Source organism: Poecilia latipinna, unplaced genomic scaffold, assembly GCF_001443285.1.
Source record: "Poecilia latipinna isolate Pla-1442-1.1 unplaced genomic scaffold, P_latipinna-1.0 Scaffold895, whole genome shotgun sequence".
Classification (NCBI taxonomy): Eukaryota; Metazoa; Chordata; class Actinopteri; order Cyprinodontiformes; family Poeciliidae; genus Poecilia; species Poecilia latipinna.
This window is the reverse complement of record NW_015113511.1, coordinates 105,174-118,473: the sequence shown is the minus strand read 5'-3', so window position 1 is coordinate 118,473 and position 13,300 is coordinate 105,174.

Sequence of the window (13,300 nt, the reverse complement as noted above, 5' to 3'; positions counted from 1 at the left end):
CGTGGGGGGGGGGGGGGGGGGGGGGGGGGGGGGGAGGAAGCGTGCAAGCATGTGTGCGCGTGGGGAAGTGGAGATGGTGAAAATATGGTGCTCAGTTTCATCCAAGTACGTCTGTTCTCGCTTTCTTTCTTCCTGCTTAAAACATCCATTCAGCCAGAAATAACTGCAGAGAAGAGCCTGCAGGAAAAAAAAAGAAAAAAAAAAAAGAAACTGAATTTCAAATCAACATTAATAGTTGATTAGCCTGAAATAAGGTCTCCTGTGTGTCGATCTGTCCTCTCACTGGGGGATTTTTGTGTTTATTTATGCTGTGTGGTGCAGCATACGCTGGCATGCTGCAGACATCAAACAGCTGGCTGTGTACAGTGCGTCTCTGTAGCTCCATACTCCAGCATGCCCCAGCGTGCGGTGATCGAGCTCCGTTCTGCTGTGGGACCGGCGAGGGCCAAATGAGTAACTAGTCCAATTAAGAGCTCTTAAATAAATTACAATGTAAGCTGGTAAACGCGTAACAACAAGAGCCTAGCTTAATTCCTCTATTTATACAGCGAACTGCGGGCGGATGTGCCAGAGAGGAGATCGGAACGAGCACCTTCGTCTGGATCATGAGTGCAATCAATAATTACCCGAGTCATAAAGTTAATTATTGCGGCTATCGACTGTATATGTGTCAGACTGTTGCTGTGTGGGGCACGTAGCAGGCGTCTGCTTGGGTTCAGGGTAAATATTGGCAGCGTCGCAGAGATATCGGCTCAATAAGTGCAATTTGAAGGCCTCCCATCTGATCATTTAATTAATAAACTAAATTCTGACCAGAATAATTTTTTTTTCCCCATGGAAATAAATACATGAAAACACATTGTCACCTGCGAGAGGTTTCAAGCGAATCAGAATCAATAGATGCAGCACAATTTGCTTGAAATGAGCAGCAGAAAAATGGCTACCGGGTACGGTTTGAAAGAACTTTATGGGTTAAGAGGAACAGCACCAATAATGCATATTTTTATGTTTACTGTTCAGTTTCTATCAGACTTTTGAATAATGTCAACTTTGTATTAAAAGTGTCATAATTTACCGAATGACGCTTTATGACAACAGTCATAACTATTCATGAAGGCTTATTCATGTTCATGACAGGAGTTATGTCAGTCTTATTCAACCCCCTTCAAATAAAGTGTTACCGACTTTATGCCTAACTTTCCCGCCTCCCCCCCGTTTTTCTCCTACTTCAGCCACCATCCCTCTGCCTGAGTGGGAGAGTTAAAAAGTTTGGTGGAGAAAAGGAAAGAAAGAAAAAAGATTTTAAGACCGTTAGTCGAGCTAAAAGGGAGTTGGACAGCTCTTTAGAGACCGCAGAGTTTTTTCTGACAGAACCGAAATGGCCAGGGGGTTGAATCCACCTGCCGCTGTTAAGTGTGGTAGTCAGTCGGTCTGAGTGACCGGGTGTTGAAGTCACGGCTTGTCAGCAGGTAACTTGTGTAAGGGTTAGCCAGGTTCTTTTTTTTTTTTTACAAAAGATTAAAACTAACAATATCTGACTGGGAGATAAATGGCTTAGTTGGTGATTTAACTGATGGAGGAAGAATGAAAAGGTCATTGGATCTATTTGCAGCTTCCTGAAGGAACTGTTTTGTGACAGAGGATATGCAGTGAATTGGCTTCTGACAAATATGTAAGATACAAATAAATCCACAAATTGGGACTTTATTGCACCACCTGCTCTTACCTCTGAGGGTAAACATTGCAAATCTTTTGACTTAACGTTGTTCTGAGTCTTTCTGTGTTTACAAGTTCCATTCACCATTTAAGAGCACTGTGTAAGTTTATTCAGTAAAAATCATAATATTTCAGATTGAGAGTCTTGGAAAAAGGTTCACATCAATCATGACTCCACTGATTCAAAAAAAAAAAAAAAAGTCATGCACTAAACTTACACTGAGCTTCTATTAACAACATAATATGGACTTGATAAATCAAATGACAACTCCCACTTGGTTCACTTAAAAATAATTTACCTTACCTATTTTAGATCTTGTATGTCTTTGGCAGATTGTTTTCTTTGAACACATCTTCGGTGAGAACAGATGATCCGTCTCGTTTGCTTTTGACACTTTCACTCAACTCGGGCCAACGTCTGGATTAAACCAAGCTGCACTTACTGCTAAAACTCTGGTAAAAGACAGAAAACCTGCCCTGATCTATGCACACGCCTCAAACCTGTGAGCATTTCTAAACTGTAGATAATTGTATGCCTTGTTAGCTTTCAGCGCTCCAGCTCTCTTTCCTCAGATTCATCCCTCGTTCCACTCTTTCTCCACCTCCTCCCCGCTTCCCTCCGCTCCTCCTTTGAATCGAACCACCGTCTTAGCTGGCTGCCGTGGATAGTCGATACCTTGTTACCACAGAGAAATCAATTATCTCGACCAAGCAGCAGGGGAAAGAGGCAATAATGAAAGAATGCTCCTCCTTCCCAGCCGATGGCCGCAGTCATTAAATATGAATTCATCATTGGCCGAGGAGATTTATGGAGCGAGATGTGGGCCCAGAGTTCATACTGTCTTTACACCAAAAGTTTTGGTTACACTTGTAAAATAAATGGTTTTCAGACTAATTACGATGCCTTGCCGCAGTATTTACACCACTTGAGTTTTATGCATTTGAATCATAAGGAAGACTATGCACAGTGGTGTGCTTTACCACTATGATACCCCTAAATAAAATCTAGTGCAAGCAATGGCCTTCAAAGTAGAAAGCAACGTCCGTCGCAGCGTAATTGATTCGCAGTGTAAATGCAGCTATTTAGTGGAGGTCCCAGAAGTTTGGTGAAGAACGTTGGTGAACAAGCAGCATCGTGAAAATCAAAGAAGTCCAAGATGACTTGTGGAGACGTTAGGAGCCAAGTTAGGCTATAAGGCCTTATCAACACGCCGGAACTGACCGGCAAGAAGCTGAAAACACTGATTAAAAAGCAGCCAAGAGGTCTGTGGCATCTCTGGAGGAGAGACTTACTCAAGTGAGATAAACTTTAAGCAATTTTTTTTTGTTTAATGAGGGTAAAATTATTACCAACATCGTTTTCTTACAATAGAAAATGTTGAGTATAACACAATGTTTTTGTCCTTTTATAACCAAACTTTTATAATAAGTACAACCACGTCTGTGTAGAAACTTTTACTGAAAAGCTGACACTGCTGCGTTGAGTCACTTTTAATTTAACTTAATTCATTAGGCTTAATATTAAGTGTTGTGAAAGAAAGTGATGCAAATCGTTCTCTTATGACAGAGTAAATTTGTTCAGTCAAGTCCAAAAGATTTTGAAAATGAGGTTAATTTTCCTTTGGTACAGAAAATGTGCAATTTCTTTTAGGTCTTAAATCTATAATGAATAACATCCATTTTCGACAAAACAACAACACAATCAGATGACTTTTACAACTTTTGTTTGACATTTTCTTGCCCCTTCAGTACTTTTGACTTGTCAGTTTTGGCCCACCTGACGAAACGTTTGAACACCCCTGGTTTTAGATCAACACATGACCTACTTAAAGTTCACACCTAAACCCAGTTAAGAGAACCGATTAAAAATTGAGCAACTCTGCAAGAAAGAACGAGGGCGAAATCTCGGTCACTAAAAACGTGTAAAGCCCAAACAACCTGCAGCAGGGCTTCTACCAAATACGACTCAAGCAGGCTGAATACACCAGCATGCCAGACTTTTCAGATTATTAGGAAATCATTCATTATTGTCCCCGAGCTTCACAACTACGGAAATGGGCTAAGCGTAAGCTGCATGAGCTTCCACCACAGACTCGATTCAAACGGTGATCTCAGCCTGAGTGGCATTTAGGTGACAGCAGAGTTGGTTCCTGACGGGCGACTTGCATGAGGGCCTGCATCGCTCTGTAATGAGCGGCCCTGGCGGTTGCAGCTCGAACTACGTCGGGAGGCCTGGGGCTAAAACTACAAGACGTCACCACAGATGGAGAAAAAGAAGCGGCGCAAAAGAGGAATGGAGCAGAGAGGTGAAAATGTGTAATTTGGACTTACTCTTAAGGCGGCAATAAATTCCATTTTAATGGGGCGCCACGAGCAGAAGCAAGCACTCAGCAGTCTGTTGTGTTTGATGCCAAATTGTGCAGAATAAACAGATTTGCTGTGCAGCTGGTCTAAAGACACAGTTCCCTCCCAACTGTCTCTCTGACTTGCTCTGTTCCCATCTCTCCTCGATATCTTTCCCCCTCACCCCCTCCTCTCACCCCATCCCTCCATCTCCTCTCCTCCTCCGTGGACACGGCGGACAAGAATTGGACAAATCATTACAAAAAGATGGAAAGTGCTTTGATTTATTTTCCTCCACTTAGCCGAGTACTCGTCTCCAGCTGTCACACATGCGTTCAAAGCTGAGGGTTTTTTGTTTTTTTTTATAAAGTGGTGGCGGAGGGAAAAAGTGAGCTGCATGCCACTAATGAGAAACAACATGTCACATCTGCCTCATTTCCTTCTGCAAAGATGGATCTCCGGTCATCCTGCACCAGTTAATCGGAGACAAAAAGCCTCTTTGTTCAGGATGACCTCTCCTGCACTGACCACGCCGCTGGTGCGATCGTGGAACAGAGGGAAGCTGAACATCTTTTTTTTTTAAACAAACAAACAAGCAAACAAACAAACAAACAAACAAAAAACTATTGCACAAACCTTTACATATTGCATTAGGTAATATCTTGCAGTATTGGGATGACGTTCCTTCTAGCCATTTTGAACCAAAGCTTGTTTAACAGCAGTTTCTATGCACGCAGAGAATATTTGTTAACTTCATTAACATTTTATTTTTAGAAACTCCACCACCAAACACAATGTGGTATCTGTTTGCAAATGGATCCCTGCGTGTGTCTTTGTCCATGAGTTTGTCTGAATTCATAAAATTGAATGCGAATGTTTGCGCATGGATGCATGACGTGAAATTGTGATAGAGGGGATGCAAGCATGAATGGTGTGTGTGTGTGTGTGTGTGTGTGTGTGTGTGTTTTCTGGTGAATGTGTGCAGTGACCATGTGTGGAGGTATTTCATGTCCGTGGCTCTGGTTTTGGAATTGTTTTGCTGCATGGATGGTCTAAAGCAATAAATGCTGCACAGCACAGGAGATATGCTCTTATCTTTCCAAGCCACATTCGCCAAAATCTTGTCCCGTTATTTGTTGTGGTGTTATTCTCATAGGAAGGGGGGTGGGGGGGAAGCCTGTTGCCATGTGGGTTTGGGGGTTAAGCCTAAATTCTCTTAAGAGACATTACATAATCTGCTGCAAATTAAAATGGCTCCTATCTCGTAACAGCTGCCTTTTCTCAAGGAAGCAAAAACAAACTCCTTTCTTTTAACCAACTAAATCATCTCATTTCTAAGTCATTCAGAGTGACTTGGTAAATATTATTATTATTTTAAAAGGCAAAGTCAGACTGAGTGGAGAGAATCTGTGGACATTAATCCACTATTAAATCTCCTCAATTTGGTTTAGGTCTGGACTTTGACTGGACCATTCTAGCACATGAATATGCTTGAAATGAAACTTCTTGTTTTGGCTCCGGCTTTATGTTGAAAGCCGTTGTCCTGCTGGAAGGTTGATAGGTTTTCCTTAAGGATTGCCCTGCATTTAGCTCCATCCATCATCCCATCAGCTTTCTCCACCTTCACTGTCTCTGCCGAAGCATGATGCAGCCACTCCCATGCTTCAGCACATGGGGGTGGTGTGTTCAGACTTATAGCAACCTACAAACGGGATTTTCCATGGGCCTCTTGGGTAGTTTTTGATCTTGATTTGCTCATTAGTTTAGGTGGGCAGCCATGACTTAACAGGTTAGGTTACGCATGGCCGCCATTCACTTTTATTTTACAGATGACGGATTGAACAGAGCTTGAAATGTAGCTTTATAACGTCCCTCTGCTTTATGCATCCCTCACCGGTCTGCTGTGCTCCTTGGCCTTCGTGACGTTGTGTGTTCTCTAACAAACCTCTGCGGTCTTCACATGGGATTGCGATTTCCCTCTCTGTCCTCCAGAATGCACTGTTGCCTCCTGTAATCCACCTCTGCACTGTGAAGCGCATCCGTTATCTCGCCTATACCTCCACATCTCTATCATGTATCACTTCCCTGTGCTTGTTAGGATGGAGGAGTGGTGCAGCATCGTCACCGCTCTGTATCATTTGCACCACTGTGGCTTTAATTTGAAATGATAGAGTGTTTGCTTTGACTTTGGCAGCATGCGCTCAGGTGACACATTAATACCTTCCTCTGGTGGATTTCATCTCTGGGGGAGGGGGAAAAAGAAATATTAAATTGGGCGGATCAGAGATCATACATAAATGTAAGATGAACAGACAGCAGTGCAAGGAGGAGGGAGCCTTAGGACATGTGCGACTCACATGTTCGTTGTTTTATATTAATACCGAAGCTGAGAGACGTTTGAACTCCCCGCAGAAGCTTGGAGGTAGTCATAGCTACGTATTTGATTGAATGTTACATCATACAATAAATTTGTCATGGAAAATAGTACTCTGAATGTGCAATTCTTGTTTATAGTGTGTTACAGAGAAACACTTAAACATATTAGATCATAACTGGATATTAGAACGTTAATTAAAAACAAAGGTGATGTCAAATTGTGATTTGGATGATATGATCTCAGTGTACCATCATCCAGTTGAGATATGCCTCACTGGAAGACTTTAAAATGTGGGATGATCAATTGCGGACCACATTAATACATTTTTTAAGCCACTTAATAAGCTGCAAATCAGATGGCAACTGCAGTGTCATTTATTTGGAAAAAGACTCGCCTATGTCAATTGACCGGACGTGTAAATTAGCAATTGAAGACTTCTTGAGGCAATAAATGGCATCATTTTCTTTTTTTTTTTTGCAGAAAGTAATTATCCCTTTACTGTAAAAGGTGTTTAATTATTTGAATGAATAAAAACTATTACAGCAAAAATAAATAAAACATGTGCTACTTGATGTGAAAAGTATATTATTCTATCTTTTCTGGAGTTTGCTGGTTTGATGCGTACACGTCCGTTTAAACATTATGCCGGTAAAATGTTCCATGCAATGCATGGAGAAACTGCAAAAATAAATACAAGACACTAAATGCTTAAGTTTATGAGAGTACCGTTAAAAAATGACGCACAAAAAGCTTGCTGCAATATAAGGATATTGCAGCATGACTTGTGTTTGCAAAGCTGCGTTTGAACAAACCACAAGATGCTAAAAAGCAAATCATTTGGGCAGATGACACCAAGAGATACACGGCTAAATTTTCTTTGATGTGTTTAAAGAAAGTAAATACAAATATAAATGACTTGGCAATAAGTAAGTGCATAATTTTGGTAATCCTAGCTGGGGTGAAACAGGAAATGTTTAGTGTGATTTAATGTCGGGTAGTGAGAAAAAAGTTTATGTGTCTTTTTATGCACTGCATGCAAATCTCTGACTTCAGCTCAGTTCAATACAACCCAAATATAAAGAAGTAAGTTAGTAAAAAGTTACTGTGTCCAGAAGGAGATGTAACTGCATAAAAATCTACTTTCTCCAAAATCTAAAGACTGGTGGACTGGGCAGAGTTTACTCCACAGAGATGAGACGCCACCAGGAAAGATCAATGTTGCAAATGAATTTTTCAATAACCTGGCTGGCTTGTTTCTGAACTGAACAAACATTTTCCCACTTAGTTTGTCACTAAACTCCTGCTTTCTAATCCCGTAACAGTTTGACTCTCAGGCTGTGAGGTAATTGATTCATATGTTGCTGAATATGTTGCTGTGTGGGTGGGGGTTCTGCAAAATGACATGCTTCCTCATATTGAAAATGACCAACATCCTTCCTTTCAGTGCTGTCATGTAAAGGAAGTCATGAAAGCTGTTAGGTATCTCTCAGAGCATGGTCAAAATTAAACGTGTCACTTTCTATCATCATGGCTGAGGAGTTGGAGCTCTCTGAATACATCAACACACATGAGCTTCGGGAGATGAAGGCAACCAGCACACCTGTTGATGGAGCTGAAAAATCAGGTGAGAGCACGAGTGAATGTATAATGAAAAGGAAAAAGCAGTTTTGATATTTGTGTTTTTATCAAATTCTTTAAACTGACTGCATTTGCTGCCCAAGTGCATTTAAAGAAATTCATTTCAGATATATTTTAGCAAGACAAATCTCTTTAACCAATGTTTTAATGTGGTCGTATGTACTGTAGTTTTCATTATAATTTGCAAACCATTAACTGTGTTACATATAAGATGGTTCATCTCAGCAAATTAAAAATAATTTAAACAGTAAAAAGGTTATTTCAACCTTTTATTTCTGTTTATTTTTGTGGTAACACTTTATTTGACGGGGTTTGCCTGAGACTGACACTGTCATGAGCATGAAGGATTCTTTATGAATGTTTATGACAGTTGTCATGAAGTGTCATTCGGTAAATAATGACACTTTTAATGCAAAGTTACTCTAAAAGTTGTTTTAAAAGTCCATTAAAAGTGCCAACTTTGCATTATTTTGTAAATAATTATACTTTAATGCAAAGTTGGCACTTTTAATGGACTTTTAAAGCAACTTTGCATTAAAAGTGTCATTATTAACCGAATGACACTTCATGACAACTGTCATAAACATTCTTAAAGACTTTTTCATGTTCATGACAGATGTTATGTGATGTTTATGACAGTGTCATGTCAGCCTTATGCACACCCCGTCAAATAAAGTGTTAGCCTTTCGGATAACTAAGTCTTACAGCTAAACATTCAATACATACTTGTAGCTACAACCATGCTCTTAGTTGTCCTTTTCACTTCTTATTGTTTTATTTAACTTTCACCTAAAACATCTGTGTGTGTTTTTTCCAGATTTGCTGAAACAAGAAATAATCTAAAACAACAAAAACAGCTAACCAGGAACTTACTCCTAAATTCATTTGAGAGATTTAATACAACTTGGAATAAGGCTGTAAACATAACAAAATGTGTAAAGAGTGAAGTGTGGTGAATACTTTCCGCCTGCAATGTATTTCTATTTTCTAATCCATTTCTGGTCTTATGAAATAATGACGTTTTCTGAAAAACTGGAGTTGGAGTTTCTAAAAGATGTGAATCATAATCATAAAAGTGAAGAGAGATAAACTCTTGAGATGTCACTGTGTGCGTAAAGAATCAGCATATTTAAATTACAAATAAAAAAAAATGTAAATCTATGTATGTTTTGTGTTTGCAGAGAGAAGACTTTTCAGATTGGGAGTTTTAACTTTAGCATTGCTGTGCATCATACAAGCAACTCTAAACCTCTCTCTGCGACTTGCATGTAAGTTCTGCCAAAAAAAAAAAAAAAAAAAACACAAACTCACCACAAATTCAAGACATCAATCAAATCTGCACAACGTGTTGTCCTGAAAAAAAACAACATTTTGCAACAATCTTCTACCCAATTTCCCGTTTTTGTTTCAGTGCACTCAAAAGCTGATGTCGTCCCGTTTGCTTTCAACGGCTCAGTTGTGGACTTTTGCCAGCATGAGCAGCTGCAGCAGAATTCAACCCAGCTCTCTTTCTACTGCAACAACCTGCTCAGGCTGCAGAGAGAGAATCAGCTGCTGAAAAGAGAACGGGACCGCTTACGGGAGAAGATCCAACAGCTTGGCAGGGATAGGACGACGAATGATGACGACTCTGGATCTGGGGTCGAGTACTTTTAGGTCATGAATTCTAAACAACCAAGAGTCAAATCAAAAATTTATCAAGGTATTTGTAATATAAGAAGCTAGTCTCTATGATGACTAATGCCACAATAACGCTACAATATTTACAAGTATTACATGTTTTCTTATTGTTATCTGAAAGTTGTTTTTAGAGTCTGCCAAGTGAAAAAAACTCTACATTTTATGGTCTTTCAGTCAAGCTTGTAACTTAAAGTTTTTAGTTTTACTGAGGATATTACCCATGCATTTAAAAATAAATGTGGTCAGCTTGTCACCAACAGACTCTTAAGCGTAGTTTATAACATCAAGCCAAACCACTATGTCTTAGAGCAAAACCGTGTACACCTCACATCAGTCACGTATTTTATACGTGTATATATAAAAAAGTACCCTTTGATTCCCCACTGATACAAAAAACCAGAAATAAGAATATTATGTTGCACAGTGTGGGGAAATTTATAGCATATTGTGCAATTATTAAAAATAGCAGCATCACATTGAAGAAAATTTGCAACTGAGTAGGATTATTTTTAAACAATTGTATATTTGGAGATAGAAAACAACAGCAGATTATTTACAAGGAGTGAAAAAACAACAGGGATGTAAACAGGAGCAGTGACGGTCATGTAGCTGTTGGAAGGAAGGACCTATGGTCAGGGGCCCAGGAATCTTGGGCCCCATGACAAAAAATTTAATTGGGCCCCCCTTCACACCTGCTGTTACAATATCTTGAGTTTATCTGAACCGGAGTGGTAACATAAAATTTTTACTGCTAAAAACATGAAATGATTAATTTGCAATTAACAGGGCCCCATTTTATTTTTTTATATTTCTGTGAAGAAAAAAAAAAACTTTTTTGAGAGGGGCCTCAAAAAAGTTTAGTGATCAGCGGTCTGATCACTAAATATTTCTGTCTTGGAAACATCTTGTTTGGTGTGTTTTAGGGTTTGCAGTTCAATTGCAGCTTCCATTGCTGCCCTTTTCTTTTTCTTGTATAAAGATTTCCTAGACACCGTTTTCTGCACTTGCTGATCTCCATCTTTTTGCGTTGCATAGGTCGTCTCTTTTTCAGTGTATTTCACAGTTTCCTCTGTGCTGAAGGTGGCTGTCTGAGTCTCAGCTGGTTAAATTGAATCTTCTTGTTTTTCAGACTTATCTCCAGAAACGTTTTGATTGTTAAGTATCTCCAGCTCTGAGACAGCTTCCATTGTCACCTTCTTCTTGTTCTTTCTCTTAAATTTGTTAGACGGCTTTTCCTCCTTCCTACGATGACACTATTTTGTGCACCTAGGATCAGGTTCATGCTTTGGGTGGCAGATACTGTCCAATGCTGACATTATTTTATCAGGAGTCGTGTCTCCCGGCACTAGGTTATGTTACAGTTAACTAATTATCTGCTACGCATAATGGTGCGCAAGAAACTGAAACTATTTCTTCCCATTGTCTTCTAGAGCTGAAGTGTTACCTTTCACTTCCTTTATTACAAAGGATTAATGCCTGTTGAATGTTTCAACTTTTTATAGCGGTGAGGAAATAGTGCAAGGTTTTCTAAAATGTTCGGTAACACTTTATTTGAAGGCGGTTGAATAAGACTGACATAACACCTGTCATGAACATGAATAAGCCTTCATGAATATTTATGACAACAGTCATAAAGTGTCATTCGGTAAATTATGACACTTTTAATACAAAGCTGACATTATTCAAAATGTCTGTCTTGTTATGACAACTTGACATTAACCAAGAAATCATTACTGATATAAATTTGTTATAAAAGTATTACTGATTGCACTTTAAAAATTAGGTAACTTTATGTTATTAAAGGTAAAGTTTAAACAGTAATGATTTATTGGTTAACGTCAAGTTGTCATAACAAAGACATTTTGAATAATGTCAACTTTGTATTAAAAGTGTCATAATTTACCGAATGATTTTTTATAACAACAGTCATAAATATTCATGAAGGCTTATTCATGTGCATGACAGGTGTTATGTCATCTTTATGATGATGTCATGACAGTCTTATTCACCCCCCTTCAAATAAAGTGTTACCAAATGTTCACAACCAAAACTTCTGAAAAATGTGGAGTCTAACTGTAGAACCAGTCATCAGCAACTTTGGATTTCCTGGAGGTTCGCCTGCCGGCTCTGCGGCATCTGGAGAGTGGAATTTATGACCGTGCGTCAAAATAGCTCAATCACTGTGTGAAAAAGCGCGTTTAAAGTCTTGTCTCACATTTTCAGGTGGCTTCAGGTGTGGACTTTAAATTGAACACTTTGGATGTTGTTTAATAATCCAGCCTTGCTTTTGAACTTCTCCACAACTTTCTCCCGAATCTGTCTGCTGTGCTTCTTTGGTCGTCACGATTCTGCTTGTTTTCTAATGTTCTCTAACAAACCTGAGCTCCTCACAGAACAAATGGATTCATACTGAGATTAAAGTACACACAGGCAGACTCTGCTAGGAGACGTCTGAGTCATCTGACTGCGCTGGATTTTATTTTAAATTAAAAAAAAGTGGCTGCACAAGTCTCAGATTTATATTTCAAAAAAGATGAAAAACGGAGGTAATTGTTCTTCTTTGCCTCATGTATTTGCTACTTTGCGGTGCTCTGTTTTGATAACATTGAAAAAAAATGGAGCATGAATACTTTTGTAGGGCACTGTGATTAAAAAACCCCACCCAAACAATAACGACAATTAAAATCAGAGTTTCATAATATTTTGTACAGCTGCATATTCCAAAAAAAAAAGTAATCACAAATTGGATCTTTTTTTTTTCTTCCAAATACTGTACGACTCATTATTTTTATTTCCAGACTCCTTACCTCATCAGGTTTTACCACAGAGAAGTGAAAATATAAAACCCTGACAAAGGCATTTTTCTGTTATTTCAGCTGCACTCACATCCTCTTAGCCAGCACTTAATGCCAGCTCTCTGACCAGGACGACGCTGTTTGTCACACAAACTATTGTATATTGGAAGATGCTGTTGTATCATCAGACACAAAGGACTGGTTAAGTGTACTGACCAAATGGGAGAATATGCAACATTTATCCCCCCAACAAGAACCCTGTAAGACACACAAGAAAAACCTCACTAAGATTCATGTATGCACATGTACAATTAGATCTTCTTTATACTTGCAAATTGGGCCATCTGCAAACTAAGTCTCCAGTTTTATCTATCACTTATTCAGTAGAACAACTTTATTGTGAGGCAATTAATTTTCTCTTTCACCGTTTTTTTTTTTGTTTTTTTTTGGGATCACCAAGTCTTTCGTCGCCGATAAATCGGTTAAAGGTAAACTGACAGAAACGAGAGTGCGCTGCATCATGTTCACTAATCTTTTCTCATTAACACTGCTGGCTTCCTTTTAATTAACCACAGTGGCTGGCTCCGGTGTTTTCTTTGTGGCGGTATATATTCCAGGCTCCCGTTATCCAACATCCCAGATGATAGCAGTTGTCAATCACTCCAAACTTCTGTTTCTATTTCCTAAACGGAGCCGTGGCGTGTTTTGATGCATGCACTGCGTTGTGGCCTTCGGCGCCTGCAGCAGACAC